The 16,680-nt window shown below is 49.7% G+C and overlaps 1 protein-coding gene across 1 annotated transcript in view; it reads right to left on the bottom strand.

Moving 5' to 3' along the window:
* The window catches only part of LOC126520922 (neprilysin-1-like), a 253,446-nt gene that overhangs the window by 133,216 nt on the left and 103,550 nt on the right, over positions 1 to 16,680 (bottom strand). The gene's annotated exons all lie outside the window — the stretch shown is intronic.

Below are 16,680 nucleotides of genomic sequence, written 5' to 3'. Positions count from 1 at the left end.
CGAAAGAGAAAGAAAAGGAACCTATGTCAGTGGCAGCGAAGCCTAACGCGACCAGGTGTACACATTCGCGCAAATGCGCAACTGCGGCTCGTAAACTGAGGCCAGTCCCGATTAAGGACGCCAAGCCTGTGTCTGCATATCCTCAAACATCCACCATTCAGCAAGCTTGCATCATTCTTTAAAAATCAGCATTTCAGATTACGAAAACTGCATCTACAAAATTACGTTTTGGCTTTTCAAAAACACCCGGTAAAGCCGCACGACATTGCAATCGCACAAATAAAGTTGGGGGGGAGGGGGGTGCAAGCCGCTTTTTTTTTAGGTTCTGCGCCCGCGTTCTCAAAGCGCGACTGAGCCTCTTTGTACGCCTATCAGTTGCAACAAAACTGCTGATTCACAGTCGATCAGCCGGCCGCTCGTCTTGCACGGGCAGCGGTTAAGGCTATTCCCGACTCGCGCTCGGCTGTGAAAACTGTCGACGGGGTCCTGTTTCATTTTTTCTTTATGTGCATTCTGTTTTCGTCCACTACACTGAGTGTGCCACCACGTGAATATTGAATCTTGAAGGTCCATATGGCCACATGGTGTAAAAGCTGCAAACTAAAGGTGATGTCCGGGATTGCTGGGGCTGAAGGACAAAAGAGGCAGTTGACTAACAAGGACGTATGATCCCTTTCAGCACAATATCACTAATTAAAAAATAAGCTACACGAATGGCCTCTCAACAACCTTAGAGCCAGGTTGCAAGAAAGAATGGCTGCTGTATGACTAGTTCCTCGAAAAGCGCTTGTCACTGCGCGACATTGTCGAGCTTTAGTTACACGTACGTACAGGCTTTGCGTACGTAGAGCTTCTACGTGTCAGCAGTGCGCATGCGTACAACGTAGCGGGCGCGCGCGCGTCTCACGGACGTACGTGAGATTCAATTCTTTGCGTGCGTTTCTTGCGCACGTAGACAGCTTCGCGCGGGAGTTCCGCGAGATCACGAACAAGCGATAGCGGGCCGCGCGCGCGCAGACGGCTTGCATCGAAACGCGGCGACAGGATTGAATTGGCTGCCGCCGTGTTCACATTTCCCGATAGATGTAGCTACGGGGTCCCTCTTGGCGTGCGTAGCGTACATGTAGCTAAAAGCGTTTCAGATGGCGTGCACGTAAGGCACGTAGGCTTTTCACATTTGCGTACGTGAAGCCTCTACGTACGTGTAACTAAACCTGTCTATTATTAGATTCGGCGAAGCACAGATCAACGGGCGCCAAAAGGGCGTAGGAACCGACGAGCAAGCTCGGGTAAGCAGCCGAAAGAAGTCGAAGGCAGGTTTCGAGGTTATCTTTTGTTGTTGGCGCGACCTTGCTTTTTGCAGGATCCCCTGTGTATTCTCTGCCCCGCGCGTGCATTGAGAAGCTGGCTAAGAAGGTGTGCGAATACTCCGAAATACGTGCTGCCTCTGTGCGATCCTGTGTCCACGCATTGCCGACAGTGTATGTGTGCCGACAGCGCCGTATGGCCGGCTGGCGTCGTTTCTCCTGTGTTTGTCAACGAACAGTAGAGGGCCGCCACGGACTCAAGGGTGTGCGGTGCAATACAAGTGTGCGACCTCTAATAGCAGGGGGGAAATCACCCGTTCCCTCGCCCCTAATTAAAAGGGGCGCGGCCAGAACCTTGGGAGGAGCCGGGATACAATTGGGTGAACTTGATTTAATCGTCACCGATATCTGCCGTTCCCCAACAGAGGGAACTAGAGAAAGAAGAAGTTATTTAAACGCATGTTTTAGACCTAGCTAAGCAGTCTGAAAGCTGACCCTATATTCTGCTGAGGAGCGTCAAGGAGCTAGTGCCGTCCAGTATCGCCTGGGCCACCCAGCCGCTCTGAACTGCGAGTTACTAGTTGACGTAAGAGACGACAAACCAACGTCTGCAACGAAGCTGACGGTAGTTCCCCTCAAGTTAGCTCAACTTGCTCGAGGGAAGACGTCAGACCTAGACTCCCGGGAAACCCAGCCCAGAAATCGCATCCACGGCAACGAGATCGGCTTGCCAGCGTTCTTCGGGAAAGCTCTGCCGTCGACTCCACGCTTTATAGACTTGCTGCTGCTGCCCGGCCATGCGTATGCCATCATTTGTTTTCTTTTGAACTCTGTTTAGTTGACCATCGTTAAGTGTGTTTTTTGTAGTGTTAGTTTCTATATTTACTGTTAACTGTTCGTTGTATTTCTGTTGTCTTCACCATTGATATATTTTAAGTGCATGTGTGTTAGTGTTCTTGTGTTTCCTTTAATTTGTCTATCGTCGTCAGTCGATAAATATTTTTGTCTCTCATTCTCCCGACTCTGACTCCTTCGCTGTGTTCGCTTGAGTACGGAACGACCAACCGGCTTGTATACCCCGTCGACGACTTCGCGCCGACGGCAAACAAGCCGTGACAGCGCTAAATAAATGATTTTCAAGAAATAGTCCGTCAGCTGAAGGAATTGTGTGCCGTAGGCACATGTAAAATATGGCTCGTTGCAAGGGAAACATCAAAGCATGTGGCGTAGAAGATAAAACTGCCTACATGACTGTACGAATACTTCCCGAATACTCTAAAGGATAGCCCACGTGCAAAAATCTAAATAAAAGAATTATGGGGTTTTACGTGCCAAAACCACTTTCTGATTATGAGGCACGCCGTAGTGGAGGACTCCGGAAATTTCGATCACCTGGGGTTCTTTAACGTGCACCTAAATCTAAGTACACGGGTGTTTTCGCATTTGGCCCCCATCGATGTGCGGCCGCTGTGGCCGGTATTCGATCCCGCGACCTTGTGCTCAGCAGCCCAACATCACAGCCACAGAGCAACCACGGCGGGTTGCTCAGTGTGGGCCCCTCCGGGGTGTAGGCTTGTAGCGTTGTAGCGTGTAATCTCATGTAGGCTTCCAGCCCGAAAACAAAAATAAAGCTTGTGTTACTCATTCCGTGTCTGCGTTGCTTCGAAAACGTTTTTCGTTTTGTAATGCATTGTTTAACAGGCGTAGAACAGTAACTAGACTTTAACATTCAGTTGTTACGAAATATTTGGCTAGTTTCTAATATTCCAAAATACCGAATAGCACATATGCCTTTTTGAATACGAATACGAATAGCCAGTATGCAGTATTCGATTCGTATGGCGAAACTTCGAATATTGGTCCGCCGCTAGCAAGGACATAAAAATGAAACAGAGGAGCCCAGAAATATGTCCACATTGTCCCAATCCGTAGCACTACACTTACCGCCTTTCTTTGACTGAAATAACTCTCTCCAACATGAGTGAAGTCAAAGCAAGAAGAAGCAGGATAAACTTGAACAGGAAACTTAACACAGAGCAGGTGTCCTTCTAAATCATCTTTTTCTGTGATTAACTATAACTTTCAATGTGAGCGGTGATCGAATAAGAGAGAACAACATAGTGCACGCTATCGAGAGGAAATGTACCGAACAAAGACATTTGCTTGTGGTTTGCGAATTAGTTTAAAATAATTCTGTTTTGTGGTATGTTCGTTACGGTCATGCAAGACAGTATAACTTTCAAAATATGCAGCTAATAAAAATTAACTTCACCTACTTTGTTACCAAACTGTAATATTGATTATGTGTATTTCTGCCAATATAGTTCTCAAAACAGTACCTCAGAAGATATTCCAGTATTTCAGATTCTAGTTTCCTCGTTGGTGGAAGAAAAACCCAACGCATGCTCCCAAATGCGCGAATTTCAGCCATGAACCGCTGATGGATGAATGTAAATGTGAGGTAAGTTAAAAGAAGCTGCATTTTCCAAGAAGCCTTTTCGCATACATCCTCATACATGTGCTGTTTGCAAAAAATACCTTACATACCATTGCGCAGGCAAGCTAACTCTTTGCGGGAAAGGGCAATTGATGGTTTTGACACACAGTTATCCCCAAGCCTATCAATCATTTCTGCTTCGATAATTTCGCGAGTTAATCTTCCTAGGGCTCTTCCCGCAATGGAGCAGTCTCTCTGGATGCTGGAGCACACGTCGAGTGGTCACCATCATCCACCCCGGCAACAGCGCACTTGCAATGCCTGCAGTGAACGTCAAGGAACCCACCCCGCTTTTCTGCTACATGCTTTACACGCTCGTTCAGGCACCTTCCGCTTTGCCCCACGTAATTTTTCCCTCACTTTAAAGGAAGGTTGTAAACAACTGCTCTCGCACATTCAACAAACGGTTCCTGGTGTTTATTTTTGCACTGGCGCTTGTCAGACAGGCCTGGTCTGATTAGTCTGCACAGACATTGCAATTTTGTAGAAGCTGAAAACACAACCCTAATATTCGCACGTTGACCTAATTTCTTGAAACAGTGTGATAGGTTGTGGACATAAGGGATGACAGCAACGCCCCTCTTATCTACACAAGGCAGGCTGGCGGAATTTTTTCATACTTTCGACTTGAGCGGACCCTCAGCAACGCTAATAAGTACATGTGTAGGGTAACCTGCCAATCGAAGACGGACGATCTGATCGTTGAAGCTTTCAGTCATCAGCTTCGGGCATGACTTACATAATACGTTTGACAAGCATGTCTTTGCGATTCCCCTCTTAACCAACTTAGAGTGCGCCGACTGATATGGGTGCAGTGGTTCGTTCGCGCGAGGCTCGCACTTGCAGCGTACATGGTCGTTGCAAAATAAAAAAAACCTAATGTCATGAAATCGAATACTTCCGTCGATCGGCTGTTCATGCGTTACTTTTAGAGGAGATACACCCTCACGTATAATAGAAAGTGCATTAGTGGTTAAAAAATCAAAACAGCCAGAGCTGGAGTCAAGTAGAACTAAAAAGTCATCGACGTATCTAAAAACATTGAGAATCTTAAAATCTGGAAGCCGACCACTCATGTTCTTGTCTAGTTCTGCTAAGAATATATCGCTAAGAATGGGAGCTATACACGATCCGTTGCCAATTCCCTCCTTCTGTATACAAGGCTGTCCTTCCCACAGAATGAAAGTAGACCGAAGATAAAAGCTTAAGAAGTTCTAAGAAACCGTCATTCGACATCCCGGGGGCGTACGTGAAGGCAAAGGTGTCAATAGAAAACTGAACACTGGAGAGCAGACCTGAATTTGGTAAGGAATAAAACAGGTCTGTTATGTCTACAGAGGAGGCCTCAATATTGTTATGTGTTGACGGAAAGAGTGCTTCGCATTAAAAGCGTTGCTTTTAATGGCGATGCGGGAGTCGAACCTCTGCCGTCGAGTACAGCGCCGATAACCACGACGTGCTTCGTCAGCTCTCCGATACACTCGGCGCGTGCGCCACGTGCAACGCTTCCTCTCGCAGGCGCCGCGTCAGGCGGCACTGGCTCATGCTGCCCAGTGCATTGCAGCTTACGCTACGTAGAAACTGTGCGACTTTGTACACACTTCATCATCACCCAACTTAACACAGTTTTAAGATTTCTTCGTCCAAGTACAAATACCGTCGTTGTTTTAACATACACTGACGCAAGACTTCCGTCAAAAGCAGTCAGCTCCGCTACTTCACGACCAACTTTGTACCATCAGCTCTCCCTGTATGTCGTGCTGTTTCCACGGTACGAAACATTTACAAAACAGTGCGTGACGCCATTAAAGGTGGTCGGCACGCCGTCTGTGCTGTTTCAGGTTGCATACCGCTGTGCTGTCGAGGCACTCGTGCGGCAAAGGAGCTCTCGCACCCTCCTCTCTGTTGAAATGACCGCGCCGCGAAATTGATTACCCGCGTGACGTCCTCGCGAATGACTGACCGTGAAGTTTGTGATGGTCAGTAAGCGCAGTACGCCCAACGGATAAGTTTGTTTTCTTTTTCGCTCATTTCTCGTATCGCAGTGATCGTGTAGTGCTGAAAGTGGTTATCAAGAAGAGTGCCTTGAGAGACGCGTTAAAGTTCAAGAAAAATAACAACAGAAGCCACCGAGAGACCAAGTAGTAGTGGCCGTTGACGTTGTTTTTTTAATTATTTTCCTTGCTCTCTCCCACAACAGCTTTTCCCGCAGGGCTGACCAGAAACACAAACCGGCGAACCGAGGAGGCCAGAGGCTTTCGCGCGTAATTATAGCGCCTTCTTCTCACAGAGGGCGCTCCGCGGAGTGAGATCGAGAGATTTGCGAGCCACTTGTTCTAGTGGGCTCTAATTAACGCCTCTCCCTCCCTAGCCTCTTTCCTGCGCTGCGTAGGATCGTCGCAAATGACCTGTTCGCGCGTCAGGCCCTTATATACATCCGCCGCGAGGTCGTGGGGCGCTAGTTCGCACAGTCGAAACTTGGTGTGGCCGGTGCCGACGACGAGAGACTGGGAGCGCCGCTCTCGGTGCCTGCGTTGCACAACTCCGCTCGCGCGGCGCATTCATTTCCGGGCCCGCTCTGTCTCGCTCAACCGATGGCGAAAAGTTTTGAGGCGCTCATCACCGCGCGTTCAATGCCGAGGTGTTACCGATGTGCAGGTGTTGACATCTTGAATTGAAGCGGCTTCGTGCGATTCACCGGCGCGTCGAGTGAATCTGCAAATGTGTGATGCCAGTTCACGGCGTGAGAGTGGCCCTTCGGTTCCGTAAAAAACCCCTGCCGCGTAGAATAACAACTTTCGACAGAGCAAGAGGAACGAAAGACGACGAAATACACGGGACAATTTCAACTAAACTTACGTTGAATTAAAGTATAGCGCTTGTGCTGGGTATTTCTTTGTCTTTTGCCCCTTCTAGCGCTATCCGAAGTTGCACATTCGCACCAACTAGCCCGATCGCCGTGCTTGTTAAGTACAATCACTTTGCACGCTCATGACACCTGTCACCGGGTCTAGACTTTGGTCCTGACACTCCTTCAGATGAGTGTAAGATTCAACAAGCTGTCGCCCTCACATCGCTTCCCCTACCCGTGTTCAAAGGTTTTCGCACAATGGGACCACCGCTTCCTCCTCGGCGCCTGCTTCGGGACCAGCTCTAGCAACCATGCCATTAATTGGTGCAAAAACAGAGTTGTTGTCTCCTGCATTTGAATACATTTCGGAGACCTTTCGCCGCAGAGATGCAATGATCACGTGGTGGTTATGGTACAGTCATCCCAAACTGCTTCGCTGAGGTCATTTCCATCGGGGCTTCACGACCTAGTGGCATCCGCGGCTGCAGAACGTGTTCGTATTTGTGGCGTGCTTTATCTCATCATGATCTGAAGTGAAGGCGCTAAAACGACGGAGGACAAAGAAGAAACACACACACACACAGGGCACCACTTCCAACAATCTTTAATCAAGAAAAAACGCCACTGATTTATACTAGGAGCGCAATCACAGTTTCTCAGGGCGCATTCGCGTTCAGGTAAAGCAGTTCTTTGCGTGATAGTGATATGGATGCAACACTCACGCAGTTATCACCTGCTTCAATGATCCTTTTGGCCTCAATTATTAATCTAACCCATTTGTCATGGCTTCTGGCAACCACAGCGCAGGCGTGGAAGTCTGGCTTACATTTGCAATTTCTACAATGAATTGCCAGGTGGCCCTCCCTCCCATTGTTCACTTTGTTATTGTGTTGCCTCAGCCTGTCATCCAGGCACTGCTCTGAGAAACTGTGATTGCGCTCCTAGTATAAATCAGTGGCGTTTTTTTCCTGATTAAACATTGCTGGAAGTGGCGCCCTGTGTGTGTGTGTTTCTTCTTTGTCCTGCGTCGTTCAGATCATGCTTAACCAACTTCAGATCATGCTTAACCAAAACGCCCAACTATCCATCCTAACGTCGTTTATCTCATCACTCAAGAGCCACCTAGAAGATGGTGCGCGTTGTTCGCTACTTCAAGGGTGCTGCTTCGGTCATTATTGTCTTGCGCCGACCATGCGACTCAAGCCACGTGAGTTTCAAGCGGGGAGTTCCCCTTTTTTACGCGGCTGACAACGGACGTGGCGTCACTCCGCTGTGGCTCCCGAACGCTTCTTCGCGCGTTGCAAAGTATGTTCTAACTATAGTCACGAAAAGAAATAAAACTTCATTATCTCTCCTGATTACAGCGCACAGCTTCGTGGAGTAAGGCAGCACAAAGCGACGAGGGGACTACTGCACTGCTTTAATGTTAAACATCTCGTGAAGACGCCCTTGATATTGGTTACAATGTAAAAAATTTCCGTCACCATATGCGGAGGATTTCCGTCATTGTACAGAGGAATTGCAAGTAAAAGTACTGAAAGTATGTAATATTCCAAAAATACGACAAAAGCTGCCGTTAATATACGGAAATGCTCCCCGTTTTACTTTTTACGGACATTTCACTGTAATAATACAGTGGCTACACTGTATTGCACGAAACAGACAGAATTCCGTATATTTGCGAGCAAAACTATACACTGAATGAGCGCTTCTACTCGCAAACTTTAATTAACCATAGGCGCCGACTACGGGAGGGGGGGGGCGACTTCGTGGCCTGAGCCCCCTCCGGAGTTTGCCAAAAAGAGAGGTTGAGCCTATGTTGTCCTTGGTGTCAGTGTTTGTTGGCTTATGATATGACTAATAAAAATCGGGCCCCTCGGTTAACCCCCTTACTTCTCGTTTATTACATAACCGTCTTGAATCCGGCAACATTGATGCCTTCAGGTAGCATGTGTGGGTTTATTGACCAGTTGCCTTCACCCAAAAAAAGATCACGTTCTCCTGACACCCGCGGCCAAGAAAGGACGCTCCACGTCCACCGCCAAGGTCTGTGAGTGGTGGCGCTGGCTAACACTCCCAGTGTTCTACTAGGACACATAAATACCCAAGAAAGTGGATGGGGAAACGGCGTCGTGGTAACTCAATTAGTGGAGCATCGCACGCGAAATGCGAAGGTTGTGGGTTGAGTTCCCACCTGCAGCAAGTTGTTTTTTCATCCACTTTAATTTCCACAATTTATCGTTTCTTTATTTTCATTTATTAAGCACAAGTAATTTCCCCCATGTTGTCCTTGGTGTCAGTGTTTGTTGGCTTCTTATGATATTGCCAGAGCTTTGTCATTCACATCATTTGAGGTTTCTTTTGACTTTCCTCGACCTTTTCACTTGAAATTTTACTAGGGCTAATAGCTTATTGCATCATTGTTAGCGCGGACGTGCACGGCTTTTAATTCACACTTTCGCTTTACTTCTGCAAATCCCGACAATAAGAGGACACGCACATTATAAGCACTAGCGGCGCTTGCCTCATCCGTAATTTCTCACTTCAGCATTGTTTTAAATTTCCACTGTACACACCATGCATATAATATATTTAAACATACACACATGACAAAGTTTATTATATTTTTGAAAGAGATGGAGGTAGCCAATGAAAATTATTTCTAAAGGTATGGATAGTATATGCCTAGATAATGCATATGTTGCTGTATGTTCACCATGCTTCAAATTTCTTTGCGTGCTCTTTTGACCATGGAAAAAAACCTATAGACTTCAGTGACCCTTTCGCCAGAGTCTTTTATCAACGGTGTATGACGGTGTATGAAATGCACCTGAATGTTGTGTGTCTCAGTATTGCCTCTCTTGCCAGTAAGGAATACTAACGACTCTTGAAAAAAAGGCATTTCTAATAAATTACAACATTTGTTAGGGATGGAAACATCGTCATTTGCATGCAACGGTCATAAATATATACAGGGTGTCCTATCATGCGCCAAGATTTAAAAAAAGAGCAATGCGTTACTCAAAGAAAACATAGTGCATATTGTTTACAGTACAGTGGAGTAGCTGCCAGTAATTTTTTTGTTACTGAGATTTAAATAGGTGATTATAATTAATTATCTAACTCGATACGAACTATCCTAATTATCAGTGTCAGTGAAGTACTAATTGCGCACTAATTTTTTTATGATTGATAAGTAAACCCTGCGATATATGGAAAATACCACGTGACTGCGCTCCCACCCGCATCATAAAGCAGCGCCCTCGAACATACTCCCTCTGAGTTAGCCAGGACGAAATAAACGAAATAAAGGCAAACATCGTGATCGAGCTGGTTCCTTATCTGCCGCGGCCCGGCAGAAGTAACAGGTCGCGTTTGGTGTTAGTTGGAAACAAGCTGTGATAGCTGTTGTCTTAGCGTAGATAAAGTGCACGGATGGTTCTTGTTTTCTTTTTCTTTGGCGCTTTCTTTTTCTGGCGCAAAATACAGTTATATATATATATATATATATATATATATATATATATATTATAAAGGAGATTCATTGGGGTTCGTAGCGACCGCCGGTTCTAGGATGCACCGAGTAGTTCCCGAGCCCGAGCTCGAGCCTCTACTGCGCGCTTGATGCTGCCGATGCTGCTGACTGTGTGCGCACGTTCGTTCTCTTCCTTACAATGGCCCCGCGGAAATAAAGGCGCCATCCTGGCGACTTAGTTTTCCGGAAGGACGGTAGAATGGTGACACGGCTTGAGACGCTGAACGTGAACGACTTCGCGGTTACGACGTCGCATGTCGGACGGCGGCGTTAGCGGCTCAACCAGGTAATTAACGGGTGATGTTCTCTCGAGAACGCGGTATGGACCGTCGTACTTCGGAAGGAGTTTTGAAGCGAGCCCAGGTGTGCGGTGTGGCACTAACAACCAGACGAGAGCGCCCGGGAGGAAAGTGGGAGTCGAGTTCTGGGCATCGTGAACGGCTTTTTGACGGTTCTGGTCGTCCGAGGTGAATCGGCGGGCCAGCTGGCGACATTCCTCGGCATGTCGGGGCTTCCGAGATCGGCAGGCATTCGGATGGGTCCGGCCGGTAGGGCAGAATGGTGTCGATTGTGTGCGAAGGATGACGGCCGTAAAGAAGGTAAAAGGGTGAGAATCCGGTAGTGGCCTGAGTCGCGGTGTTGTAGGAGTAGGTGACAAACGGAAAAACTAGGTCCCAATTAGAGTGATCAGGTGAGACATACATAGCGAGCATGTCACCAAGAGTTCGATTAAAGCGTTCTGTGGTACCCTTAGTCTGCGGGTGATAAGCAGTACATTTACGATGAACAATAGCGCATTCAGCAAGCAGTTGTTCGATGACTTCAGATAAGAAGGTGCGGCCTCTGTCGCTTAAAAGTTCACGTGGACCTCCATGACGAAGGAGAAAACGGTGAAGTATGAAATTGGCGACCTCCTGCGCTGTAGCATTTGGTAACGCAGTAGTCTCCGCATAACGGGTTAAGTGGTCTACCGCAACGATTATCCACCTGTTGCCGGTAGGAGTCAACGGAAGTGGCCCGTAGAGATCTATGCCCACGCGATCAAAGGGTCGGGATGGGCATTGTAAAGGCTGGAGTTCACCGGCGGAGTTGTGCGGTGGCGCTTTGCGGCGTTGGCACTCATCACAAGAGCGGACGAACTTTCGAACGAAATTATACATTCCCCGCCAGTAATAGCGGTGGCGAAGTCTTTCGTAGGTCTTGAAGACTCCTGCGTGGCCACACTGAGGGTCGATGTGGAACGAGGAGCAGAGCTCTGACCGCAACATTCTCGGAATGACGAGTAACCAGGTGCGTCCCTCTGGGGCATAGTTGCGTCGATATAGCAGCTGGTCTCGAATCGCAAAATGGGGAACTTGGCGCCGAAGCGTACGTGACGCCGGAACTTTCGACGTATCCGAGAGAAGGTCGAGCAGAGATGCAGTCCAGAGATCATTACGCTGTGCAGCAGCGATAGTGTAAGCGTCCAGAGAGGATAATGTGCACACGCAGTAGGAGTCGTGACTGGTCTTCGGGGGAAGCGGCGATCGGGATAGCGCGTCAGCGTCGGAGTGCTTTCGCCCGGAACGGTAAACCACGCGGATGTCATATTCTTGGATTCGCAATGCCCAGCGGGCAAGGCGGCCCGATGGATCATTGAGCTTCGACGGCCAACATAGTGTGTGATGGTCGGTCACTACGACAAACGATCGGCCGTATAAATATGGGTGAAACTTGCCAAGCGCCCACACAATGGCCAAACACTCCTTTTCTGTAACGCTGTAATTCGTCTCCGCCTTGGTTAACGTGCGACTCGCGTATGCGACGACGTATTCTGTGTGGCCAGGCCTACACCGCTTGCATCGGTATGGATTTCGGTTGGCGCTTGAGGGTCAAAATGGCGAAGAATGGGTGGCGTCGTGAGAAGACGGCGCAAGGTTGTGAAGGCGTCGTCACACGCTGGAGACCATGATGAGAGATCTCTAGCGCCACCAAGGAGCTTCGTGAGAGGCGATATAATTGACGCAAAGTTTCGAACGAATCGCCGGAAGTAAGAGCAGGGGCCGATAAAACTGCGTAGCTCTTCCATAGTGGTAGGTTTTGGGAACGCAGTAACAGCACGTAGCTTCTCGAGATCCAGGCGAATGCCCTCCTTTGACAGGACATGACCTAAAATTGTGAGCTGACGAACTGCAAATCGACACTTCAGGTTAAGTTGCAACCTGGCGTTGGTCAAGCAAGTGAGTACGTGCTGGAGGCGGAGCAGGTGCGTTGCGAAATCAGGGGCGAACACCACAATGTCGTCAAGATAGCAAAGACATATTTTCCATTTGATGCCATGCAGAACATTATCCATCATTCTTTCGAACGTAGCAGGTGCATTGCAAAGTCCGAAAGGCATGGCGGTGAATTCATACAAGCCGTCTGGTGTAACAAAGGCAGTTCTCGGGCGATCGGCCTCTGCCATCGGAACCTGCCAGTAGCTTGACCGCAAATCCAGCGAAGAAAAGAACTCGGCTCCCTGCAAACAGTCCAGAGCATCATGGATGCGTGGTAATGGGTAGACGTCCTTCAGCGTAATCTTGTTCAACCGCCGAAAATCAACACAGAAGCGGATGGAACCGTCCTTTTTTGTGACGAGGACCACGGGAGAGGCCCATGGGCTTTGGGAAGGTTGAATGACGCCTCGACGGAGCATGTCATCGACCTGGTCTGCAATGAAGCGACGTTCCGCAGCGGACACGCGATATGGTCTTTGTCGCAGCGGTGAGTGAGAGCCAGTGTCGAGGTAATGCTCGACCGTCGATGCACGGCCAAGAGATGTTTGCGCAACGTCGAAAGAACGGCGGAAGTGCTGAAGGATTGCGAGAAGTTGAGATCGCTGCGAATGCGTCAGATCTTCGGCGATGAATGGGCTGAATACACCAGTCCCTGTTGAGTCGGGTACGGAGAGGGCACTCAGTTCAGGGACGGCAGTAGAAGGCACTTCGTCGAGGACGGAGACAATTCGTGTTGAATCGACCGACTCGACGTAACCAAGGCATTCGCGGCGGAGCAGTGATAGCAGCGATGAAAGATGATTGTAAATGGGCATCGTGCTGACACCGGCGGCAAGGCCAAGAGCTGCAAAGGGCAAAGGAAGCGCTTTTGGGATAACAAAGTGATGAGAGGGCATGAAGAAGACCGTCCCGTCGGATATGGTACTAAAGAAGACTGGTACGAATGCTGAAGAGCACGGGAGAATACAGGTGTCTTCTTTCACGGCAATTTTAGCGGCAGGATGAGCATCGACGGAGGCCAGGTCACCAAGGTGGAAAAGTTCAATCTCAGCCCGAGCGCAATTGATGATGGCATTGTGGCGTGAGAGAAAATACCATCCTAGAATAACGGTGTGGGAGCACGATGAGAGAACTATGAATTCAATCGTGTACAAAACGTCCTGTATGGTCACACGGGCAGTACAAGCAGCGTTAGGGCAAATGGGTTGAGCACATCGCCGTTCGAAGCGACAATCCAGACAGACGTCGTCACTTTACGAAGCGAACGGCAAATCCTGGCATCCATAACTGAAATAACGGTACCGGTATCGACGAGGGCGACTGTAGCGACATCTTCGATAAACACATCAATGACATTGGCAGGTAAAGGAGGAGGACTTCGGCATGGCGACACTTGCGCAGTTCTTGCCTCAGGAACTGCGTCGTCTAGTTTCCCTCTTCGTTAGAGACGGGTCGTCGACGCATAGGGGAAAGCGATCGGCGACGTGGGGAGGGTGATCGGAGGCGTTCGAACCGAGGACGGCGATCAGTCTGGGAGCGAGCTGGTGATGGGTCGAAGGGTCCGTAAGGCGCATTTGAATCAGTCGGCACGTAGGGCGCTCGGCGATCGTCATCGAACGCCTGCGATCGGCGGCGGCAGAACCTTGCGACATCAGAATCAGAATCGGTCTTTAGTGAGATCATTAGAATGATTACAAGTTGTTAATATTGAGGAGGAGGTCCCGGAGTCAAAGACTGCAATGGGACCTCCTTTACAAAGTAAACGTAATAAAACAAAAGTACAGCAGTTTTAAACAAATTGTTAACATAGAAAAATTACAGGTTTTAGTATGAATACCATGATTGAAGAATTACATATGCATAAATGTCATGAAAAAAGGCACTGTAACACAATCTCGTTGACAACTGATAAAGTAACTGCGTAGATCATGACAATCATCATGACCGGAATACCTACATGCGAAGCATATAGGGCGATTGTCCGGCGTATATGTATACGCCACGGGTTAGCGCCGGCAGTGGTGGTCCAGGGGAGGGGAGGGGGAGGGCGGTGCACAGGCTGCTAGAAGCGACGCACGGGCACAGTGCGAGGGGCCATATTGCAGAAACCGTAGCATAAATGACTGGTGTAGTCACGGCATCCTGCTGGTGAACAGCCGGCAGCGCTTCCGCGAGCTCTTCATGGATCACGTTACGGAGATGAGACGGCAAAGTGCTAGCAGACTCCTGAGTGACGGACACCAGAGATAGCTGTCGTGCGACTTCTTCGCGCACGAAATCCTTGATTTGGGTTATCAGGGAGGCTTGTTCTGGGCCAGTGATCAGGCTGCAGAGTGACGCCGCATTTGGTGTGGGATGTCGCCTTGTCAGAGCTCGCTGCTTGCGTAATTCATCATAGCTCTGGCACAAGCTGATGACGTCGCCAACAGTGCGCGGGTCCTTGGTCAGAAGCATCTGAAACGCGTCATCATCGATTCCCTTCATGACGTGCTTGATCTTTTCCGCTTCCGTCATGGCAGCGTTCACGCGCCTGCCCAAATCTAGAACGTCTGACGGCGGGTCGGTCAAATACTTTTGTAATCGACGTCTTGAACGCCGACCACGTTCGGATATCCTGCTCATGACTTCTGAACCAGAGACTGGCCACGCCCGCGAGGTAGAATGATACGTAAGCCAGTTTGTCCGAGTCATTCCATTTGTTGTGAACGCTCACCCGTTCGTAGGACGACAGCCACTCTTCAACGTCGTTGTCGTCGGTTCCGCTGAAGATAGGAGGCTCCCGCTGGCGAACGGTGCCAGCGCAAGGGACGGGTGGCGATGGAAGAGTCTGCTGGTCGGCGTCCGGCATGGCGGAGGGTAGCGTCCGAGAACGGAGTTCCAGGATGGTAGAATGGAACGTTACCCCGCACGGCTCCACCACTTATAAAGGAGATTTATTGGGGTTCGTAGCGATCGCTGGTTTTAGGATGCACCGAGCAGTTCCCGAGCTCGAGCCTGTTGGAATCGCACCGCTGGCACGAGTTGTTGGGGTCTCGGTGCTGACGCCCGTTATTGCCAATGGGTCGCAAGCCCCAAGGGTAGCGTTGGCCTGGCGGCCTGGGGCACTGGAAGCATCCGAAGGTCCCGGCAAAGCAAGAGAAGACTGGTAACAGAACAACTTGTTTATTCTAACATAGCAAAAGAGCGGCCGGTCAGGTCGACCGAAGTGGAGAGACGGGAGAGCACGTAACTCAACAGTACAAATCGGAGCCTCTCTCCTGGCGTCCGGGGGCAGCTGCTCTTATACTCTCGGCGTCGCGGTCCAAAAGGGAAGGTCACGGGATGAAGGTCACGGGATGAAGGTCACGGGACGGCGGAGCATGAGCCCACGACGGCGCGCACGGTCGAGCCGAGAGACCTGCTGAACCGAGTGCAGTGACGCATCGCCAACCCGCCCACACGACGGCGCGAACGGTTGAGCCGAGAGACCTCCAGGCTCCTCATTCGGGGAACTCCGCTCCCCGGCTGCCGCGCTTTGACAAGCGAGGGCACACACACACACACGCACACACGAAGACGCGTGGCACTGAAACACGCCTGGACACGCTTGGCGGGGAAGCGTTGCGGCGGCGTCGCACGGGCCAAAATGTCCGCCGCTTTGAACGAAACCCCGGCGTCCGTTGCATCCACGCCGGCATTACCGCGCGTTGTAGGCGAAACGTAACAGACCGCCCCGCCGGGGGAAGGAGATCCCGATGGTCAGGGGACTGCATCCGCTGTCCGGAGGGATGTCGCTCGATGATGCTCATAACCGTAGTCGGGCGTCCTTTGGCGTTTCTTGAGCGCAGCGCACAGAGAAGGCCTCGTTCTCACGTTCAGGTGCACACAGGACACTGCAAAGTGACTTCGGGAGAGTTGACATTTTTGTTCTCGTTTCCGGCAAGCGTTAGAACTACGCCGAAAGTCAACCGCTCAGTCAGCAAGCACGGCACAACCCTCACTAAGCCCTGCCAGGCTCTTTCCCCTTTTATACTGCTGCCTAGTTCCTTACAGTAGTTTAGCAGCACTCAGAACGCGTCCACAAATCGGAAAAATTGCACTAAAAAGCACATCATCACTTTGAAACACTACACAAAAGCAATAGGTTAAAAATCCTGCCTCAGGAAGAAAAACATCAGTAACAAGCAATTTTGAGGCTGATTCCCACGTTAGGGGCTTCGACTTAAGCCATCGGCGTTACCGTTGAGACTCCC

The sequence above is a fragment of the Dermacentor andersoni genome, chromosome 3 (assembly GCF_023375885.2).
Source record: "Dermacentor andersoni chromosome 3, qqDerAnde1_hic_scaffold, whole genome shotgun sequence".
In the NCBI taxonomy this organism is placed as follows: Eukaryota; Metazoa; Arthropoda; class Arachnida; order Ixodida; family Ixodidae; genus Dermacentor; species Dermacentor andersoni.
The sequence above is the reverse complement of the archived record's forward strand: the minus strand, read 5'-3'. Positions and strand labels throughout refer to the sequence as shown.